The sequence below is a fragment of the Saimiri boliviensis genome, chromosome 20 (assembly GCF_048565385.1).
Source record: "Saimiri boliviensis isolate mSaiBol1 chromosome 20, mSaiBol1.pri, whole genome shotgun sequence".
In the NCBI taxonomy this organism is placed as follows: Eukaryota; Metazoa; Chordata; class Mammalia; order Primates; family Cebidae; genus Saimiri; species Saimiri boliviensis.
In genome coordinates this window covers 5,701,387-5,710,085 of record NC_133468.1, presented here as the reverse complement: position 1 = coordinate 5,710,085, position 8,699 = coordinate 5,701,387, and the positions used below count along the sequence as shown (strand labels likewise).

Sequence of the window (8,699 nt, the reverse complement as noted above, 5' to 3'; positions counted from 1 at the left end):
AATACCTTCTCAAGCTCCCCGCCATCCCCTGCAGCCTTTGGTAACCACCATCTTACTTTCTATTTCTATTAGCTCCCGCAATGAGTGGGATCACACAGTATTTGTCTACCTGTGTCTGGCTTATTTCACTTAGTCTTCCAGGTTCATCCATATTGTCGTGAACGGTAGGATTTCCTTCTTACTTACGGAGGAATACTATTTTATTGAGCATAAATAGCACATTTTCTTTACTCTTTCATCTGTTGATGGACACATAGGGGGATTCTTTAAAATGCATGCTCTGAATGAAGAGACGCCCCCCAAACAGGCTTTGTGTGAGCAACATGGCTGTTTATTGACCTGGGTGCTGGCAGACTGAGGCTGGAGAGGGTGTTAGTGGAGGGTGAAGGGATAGGAGTTGGTTTTATAGGTTTGGGGTAAACAGTGGAAAGTTACACAAGTAACTTTAGGGCAGTTTTTTGCAAGCTGGGAGGGGGTTGTAGGGTGTGAAGTCACAGGTTGACCAAGATCGATCACAAAGTCTGGGAATAAGGAACAATAGCGAAGGTCTTAAAGTTAAGTAGGCACTGCAGGGTTTGATCATTTCTTCCTCTTTTCATTATTTTCCAGTTACTTTAAATTTTTCAGGAACTCATCTGGAGTGTCTGTGCAGGTCACATGGCATCTATGGGGCCGTCAGTCAGCCTAAAAGACCTTACAGATTCCATATCTTGGCTATTGTGAATAGCTCCACAAAAAACATGGGAGTTCAGATACTGATTTCACTTCCTTTAGTTATATACTTGGTAGTGAAATTGCTGGATCTATTTGTTTTTTGGGTTTTTTTTGAGACAGTTTCACTCTTGTTGCCCAGGCTGGAGTGCAATGGCGAGATTTGGGCTCTATTGCCCAGGCTAAAGTGCAGTAGTGTGATCTCAGCTCACTCACTGCAACCTCCATCTTCCGGGTTCAAGCAACTCTCCTGCCTTATCCTCCCAAGTAGCTGGGATTACAGGCGTGTGCCACCATGCCCAGCTAATTTGTTTTTTTTTTTTTTTTTCTTTTCAGTAGAGACGGGGTTTCACCATGTCGATCAGGCTGGTCTTGAACTCCTGACCTCAAGTGATCCACCTGCCCCGGCCTCCCGAGGTGCTGGAATTGCAGGCGTGAGCCACCATGCCTGGCCTATTTTTTAAAAATATATATATTTTTAGAGACAGTGTCTAAAATATATTTATTTTTATATATTGTTGTCCCAGCTGGAGTGCAGTGCCATGATCATAGCTCACTGCAACTTTTAACTCCTAAGCTCAAGTGATCCTCTCACCTCAGCCTTCTGAGTAGCTAGGACTACATACACATGCCACTATGCTTGACTGATTTTTAATTTTTTTTTTTTTGGTAGAGTTTAGGGTCTCACTATGCTGGTCAGGCAGCTATCAAACTCCTGGCTTCATGCAATCCTCCCACCCCACTCCCAAAGTGCTGGGATTACAGGCATAAGCCACTCTGTTCGGCCTATTTTTAAATTTTGGGGGACCTGCCATACTATTTTTTTATAAGGACTGCACAATTTACATTCCCATCAGCAGCACACTAGGGTTCCCTTCTCTTCACACTCTTGCCAACCCTTGTTATCATTTGTCTTTTTGATAATGGCCATTCTAATTGGTGTGAAGTGATATCTCGTTGTGGTTGTAATTTACATTTCTTTGATGCTTAGTGATTTAAGCATTTTCTCATATACCTATTAGTCATTTGTTAGCTATATATATATAAAAAGAGAGGGAAGGCCTGGCCCAGTGGCTTATACCTGTAATCCCAACACTTTGGGAAGCTGAGGCAGGCAGATCATGAGGTCAGAAACTTGAGACCAGCCTGGCCAATATGGTGAAACCCCGCCTCCACAAAAGATACAAAAATTTAGCTGGGTGTGGTGGTGCATGCCTGTAGTCCCACCTGCTCAGGAGGCTGAGGCAGGAGAATTGCTTGAATCCAGGAGGCAGAGGTTGCAGTGAGCTGAGATTGTGCCACTGCACTCCAGCCTGGGTGATGGAGTGAGACTCCATATCAGGAAAAGAAGAGAGAGAGAGAGAGAGAGAGAGAGAGAGAGAGAGAGAGAGAGAGAGAGAAAGTGAAAAGACAACCCACAAAATGGGAGAAACAAAAAAATTTTTTTTGATTTTTTTTTTTTTTTTTTAGAGAGCGGGTTTCACCATGTTGGCCAGGATGGTCTCTATCTCTTGACCTTGTGATTCGCTCACCTCAGCCTCCCAAAGTGCTGGGATTACAGGCGTGAGCCACTGCGCCCGGCGAGAAACAAATTCTAAATCACATTATCTCATAAAAATCTACTATCCAGAATATATACAAATGACTTATTTTAGGAAATGTCTATGTATGTCCTCCATTCATTTAAAAACCCGGGTTATTGTCTTGCTATTGAGTTGTTTGAGTTCCTTATATATTTTAGATATTGACTTTGTATCAGATGTGTAGTTTGTGAGTATTTTCTCCCATTCTGTATATTGTCTCTTCATTCTGTTGATTGCTTTTTAATTGCTGTGCAGAAGCTTTTCAGGGCTCAGTGTGGTGGCTCACACCTGTAATTCCTGCACTTTGGGAGGCTGAGGTGGGCAGCTTGCTTGAGCCCAGGAGCTGAAGACCAGCCTGGACAACATGGCAAAACTCTGTCTTTACCAAAAAGAAGCCCCAAAACCAAAAATCAGCCAGGCATAGTGGTATGCACCTGTCCTCCCAGCTACTTGGGAGGCTGTGGTAGAAAAATCACCTGAGCCGGCTAATAAAGAAAAAAAGAGAGAAGAATCAAATAGACAATAAAAAATGATAAAGGGGATATCACCACTGATCCCACAGAAATACAAACTACCATCAGAGAATACCATAAACATCTCTACAGAAATCATCTAGAAAATCTAGAAGAAAAAGATAAATTCCTGGACACATATACCCTCCCAAAACTAAACCAGAAAGAAGTTGAATCCCTGAATCAACCAATAACAAGTTCTGAAATTGAGTCAGTAATTAATAGCTTACCAAACAGAAAAAGCCCGGGACCAGATGGATTCACAGCTGAATTCTACCAGAGGTATGAGGAAAAAGAGGGACTCCTTCCTAACTATTTTATGAGGCCAGCATCATCCTGATACCAAAACCTGGCAGAGAAACAACAAAAAAAGAAAATTTTAGGCCAATATCCCTGATGAACGTCAATGCCAAAATCCTTAATAAAATACGGGCAAACCAAATCCAGCAGCACATTAAAAAGCTTATCCATCACAATCAAGTCGACTTCGTCCCTGGGATACAAGATCGTTCAACCTACGCAAGTCAATAAATGTAATCCATCACAAAAACAGAACTAATGGTGAAAATGGATGCAGAAAAAGGCCTTCGATAAAATTCAACACTCCTTCATGCTGAAAACACTCAATAAACGAGTTATTGATGGAACACATCTCAAAATAATAAGAGCTAGCTATGACAAACCCACAGCCAGTATCATACTGAATGAGCAAAAGCTGGAAGCATTGCCTTTGAAAACTGGCACTAGACAAGGATGCCCCCTCTCTCCACTCCTATTCAACATAGTATTGGAAGTTCTGGCCAGGGCAATCAGGCAAAAGAAATAAATAAAGGGTATTCAAATAGAAAGAGAGGAAGTCAAATTATCTCTGTTTGAAGATGACATGATTGTATATTTAGAAGACCCCATCGTCTCAGCGCAAAAACTCCTTAAGCTGATAAGCAACTTTAGCAAAATCTCAAGATGCAAAATCAGTGTGCAAAAATCACAAGCATTCCTATACACGAATAATAGACAAACAGATAGCCAAATAATAAGTGAACTCTCATTCACGATTGCTACAGAAGGAATAAAAAATCTAGGAATACAACTTACAAGGGATGTGGAGGACCTCTTCAAGGAGAACTATAAACCACTGCTCAAGGAAATCAGAGAGGACAGAAACAAATTGAAAAACATTCCATGCTCATGGATAGAAAGAATCAATATTGTGAAAATGGTCATACTGCCCAAGGTAATTTATAGATTTAATGCTATCCACATCAAGTTATCATTGACTTTCTTCACAGATTAAAAAAAATTAAAAACTACTTCAAATTTTATATGGAACCCCAAAAAAAAGCCCATATACCAAGACAATCCTAAGCAACAAGAACAAAGCTGGAGGCATCACACTACTTGACTTCAAACTATATTACAAGGTTACGGTAATCAAAACAGCTTGGTACTGGTACCAAAAACAGATATATAAACCAATGGAACAGAACAGAAGCCTCAGAAATAACACCACACATCTACAACCATCTGATCTTTGACAAACCTGACTAAAGTAAGCAATGGGGAAAGGATTCCCATTTAATAAAAGGTGTTGGGAAAACTGGTTAGCCATATGCAGAAAACTGAAACTGAAACTGGACCCCTTCCTTACCCCTTATACAAAAATTAACTCAAGACGGATTAAAGATTTAAATGTAAGATCTAAAAGCATAAAAACCCTGGAAGAAAACCTAGGCAATACCATTCAAGACATAGGCATGGGCAAAGACTCCATGACTAAAACACCAAAAGCAATGGAAACAAAAGCCACAATTGACAAATGGGGTCTAATTAAACAGAAGAGCTTCTACACGGCAAAAGAAATTATCATCAGGGTGAACAGGTAACGTACAGAATGGGAGAAAACTTTTGCAATCTATCCATCTGACAAAGGGCTAATATCCAGAATCTACAAGGAACTTAAACGAATTTACAAGAAAAAAGCTACCCCATCAGGGTGGGTGAAGGATATGAACAGGCACTTTTCAAAAGAAGACATTTATGTGGCCAAAAAACATATGAAAAAAAGCTTATTATCACTGGTCATTAGAGAAATGCAAATCAAAACCACAATGAGATACCATCTCACACCAGTTAGAATGGCCATTATTTAAAAGTCAGGAAACAAGAGATGCTGGAGAGAATGTGGAAAAATAGGAAAGCTTTTACACTGTTGGTGGGAGTATAAATTAGTTTAGCCATTGTGGAAGACAGTGTGGTGATTCCTCAATGATTTAGAACCAGAAATACCATTTGACCCAGCAATCTCATTACTGGATACATACCCAAAGGATTATAAATCATTCTACTATAAAGACATACGCACACGTATGTTTATTGCAGCACTATTCACAATAGCAAAGACTCAGAACCAACCCAAATGCCCATCAAGGATAGACTGGATAAATAAAATGTGGCACATATACACCATGGAATACTATGCAGCCATAAAGAAGGAGTTCGTATCCTTTGCAGGGACATAGATGAAGCTGGAAACCATCATTCTCAGCGAACTAAGATGGGAACAGAAAACCAAACACTGCCTCTTCTCATTATAAGTGGGTGTTGAACAATGAGAACACATGGGCACAGGGAGACGAACATCACACACTGGGGCCTGTCTGGGGGTGGGGGGCAAGGGGAGGCATTAGGAGAAATACCTAATGTAGATGACGGGTTGATGGGTGCAGCAAACCACCATGGCACATGTATACCTATGTAGCAAACCTGCACATTCTGCACATATATCCCAGAACTTAAATATAATAATTTTTAAAAAGACACCCAGGAAAAATAAAAAATAAAGAATTTGACATACTAAATGGTTAACTACGTGGTATGGTCATAGTAAGGTTGAGGGGAAAAAATGTAACAGTATGTCTGAATATACATTTTATATGCTTTGAAATATTTTAGATACATACAAAAATCAAAGTAAATTAAAAAAAAAACCAACAACACCTGGGCCTGGAGTTGAGGCTGCGGTGATCTGTGACTGTACCACTGCACTCCAGCCTGGGCAACACAGTGAGACCCTGTCTCAAACAAATAAAAAAGAAAAGGAAACCGTATAGCTTGATGTAATCCCATTATGTATGTTTGCTTCTGTTGCCTATGCTTTGGGGTTTATCTCCAAAAAGTCCTTAACCAGACCAATGCCATGGGGCTTTTCCTTTATATTTTCTTTTAGTAGTTTCATAGTTTGGTTCTTACATTTAAGTCATTAATTCATTTTGAATTAATTTTTGTATATGATGTGATCTGAGGGGGTAGGTTTAGAGGCTCAGTCCATGATTATTGGCCGGGAATATGGATGTGGGGGTTTGCCTGGTGCTGGGCCTGGTGTTGGGGTCTAAGGAAAAGTCCTGTGCTTACTTCCCTCTCTTCCTCCCCAGAGGATGGCATCTCTTCAATTCTGTGCTGCCTGAGGCTGGGGAAGGATGATGTGGGTAATTTAAAACTGCCTCTCCTACCCTCGCCAATATATCATTTCTTATTGTGCTACGACCAGGACTGTGATCTCTCACCTGGTTTCCTTAGCTTGTGTAATGATATTTTCAAGTATGAACAGTTGTTCAGATTGATGTTTCTGTGATGAGATGATCACTGTAAAGTCCTATTTTGCTCTCTTGCTTCACTCCTATCCAGCAAAAGAGAGAATCTTGAAAGCATCAAGAGAGGCTGGGTGCAGTGGCTCTTGCCTGTAATCCCAGCACTTTGGAAGGCCGAGGTGGGCAGATCATGAGGTCAGGAGACCGAGACCATCCTGGCCAACATGGTGAAACCCCGTCTCTACTAAAATGCAAATAAATTAGCCAGGTGTGGTGGTGCACACCTGTAGTCCCAGCTAGTCAGGAGGCTGAGGCAGGGGAATCACTTGAACTTGGGTGGCGGAGGCTGCCGTAAACCAAGATGGTGCCACTGTGCTACAGCCTTGGTGACAGAGCAAGACTCTGTCTCAAAAAAAAAGAAGGCATCACAAGAGAGGTAAACTCGTCCCATATAAGGATCCTCAGTAAGATTAACAGCTGATTTCTCATCAGAAACCATGGAAGCCAGAAAGTTGGCATATTTAAAATTGCGAAATAAAAAACAAAAAAACAAAAAACAACAGCCTGTTAACTAAGAATTCTATATTTAAAAAAATTCCTTTAAAAATTGTAATTTAATTTTTATTTCTAACAAAATGAACACTTCACAAATTTGCATGTCATCCTTGCACAGGAGCCATCCTAATCTCTGTATCATTCCAGTTTTTAGTATATATGCTACTGAAGCAAGCACAGAAAAACAATTCTTCAGCCAATAATAATTCAAAGCCATTTAATGCAGAACAATCTCTTCAATAAATGATGCTGGGCAACAGATATCCAAATGCAAAAAAATAAAGCTGAGGCCTTTCCTCACACTATAAGCAAAAGTTAACTCGAAAGGGACCAAAGGGCCAGGCGCAGTGGCCCATGCCTGCAGTCTCAGCACTCTGTGAGGCCAAGGTGGGCAGATCACGAGGTCAGGAGTTTGAGACCAGCCTGGCCAGCATGGTGAAACCCTGTCCCCATTAAAAATACAAAAATTAGCCAGGCATGCTGGTGCGCAGCTGTAATCCCAGCTACTTGGGAGGCTGAGGCAGGAGAATCACTTGAACCCAGGAGGCAGAGGTTGCAGTGAGCCAAGATCACACCACTGCATTCCAGCGTGGGCGACAGAGCAAGACTCTGTCTCAAAAAAATAAAAAATAAAAAAAGGGAGACCAAAGATCTAAGTATAACAGTTAAAGGTAAAAAGACTCCTAGAGAAAACACTGGGGCAAATCCTAAGTGCCTTGGATTTGGCCATGGATGCTCAGATGTCACCAGAGTCACAGGCAACAACAACAAAAATAGTTAAATTTGTTATTTATCAAGGCTAAAACTTTTGTGCATCAAAGAACACTGTCAGCCCGGCATGGTGCCTCACACCTGTAATCCCAGCACTTTTGGGAGGCTGAGGCAGGCGGATCACTTGAGGTTAGGCGTTCAAGACCAGCCTGGCCAACATGGTGAAACCCTGTCTCTACTAAAAATACAAAAATTAGCCAGGCATAGTGGTGCATGCCTGTAATCCCAGCTACTCAGGAAGCTGAGGCATGAGAATCACTTGAACCCAGGAGGCAGAGGCTGCAGTGAGCCAAGATCATGCCACTGCACTCCAGCCTGGGCGACAGAGCGAGACTTGGTCTCAAAATAACAATAATTAGAAAGAAAAAGAATACTGTCAAGAAAGTGAAAAGGTGGGCCAGGCAGTGGTTCACACCTGTACTCCCAGCACTTTTGGAGGCTGAGGCAGGAAGATTGCTTAGGGCTAGGAGTTTGAGACTAGCCTGGACGACATAGTGAAATCTCTTCTCTACAAAAAAATATGTATATATATTTTTTTAATTAGCCAGGTGTGGTGGTGCACACCTATAGTCCCAGCTACTTGAGAGGCTGAAGTGAGAGTATCACCTGAGCCCAGGAGTTTGAGGCTGCAGTGATCTATGATTACGTCATTGCACTTCAGCCTGGGAAACAGAATGAGACCCTGTTTCTTAAACACACACACACACACACACACACAGAGAGAGAGAGAGAGAGAGAGAGAGAGAGAGAGAGAGAGAGAAAGTGTGAAAAGACAACCCTCTGAATGGGAGAAAGAAATTGCATCCGGGCACGGTGGCTCACGCCTGTAATCCCAGCACTTTGGGAGGCCAAGGCGGGTGAATCACAAGGTCAGGAGACTGAGACCATCCTGGCCAACATGGTGAAACCTCATCTCTACTGAAAATACAAAAATTAGCTCGGTGTGGTGGCACGTGCCTGTAATCCCAGCTACTCGGGAG

At 41.7% G+C, this 8,699-nt stretch overlaps 1 non-coding gene across 1 annotated transcript; it reads right to left on the bottom strand.

Moving 5' to 3' along the window:
* Positions 1-7,021: 7,021 nt before the first annotated feature.
* On the bottom strand, positions 7,022-7,126 carry LOC120360423 (U6 spliceosomal RNA). Its single transcript, XR_005576922.1, has one exon. It is a non-coding gene; the product is annotated as a U6 spliceosomal RNA (small nuclear RNA).
* Between the last annotated feature and the right edge of the window lie 1,573 nt (positions 7,127-8,699).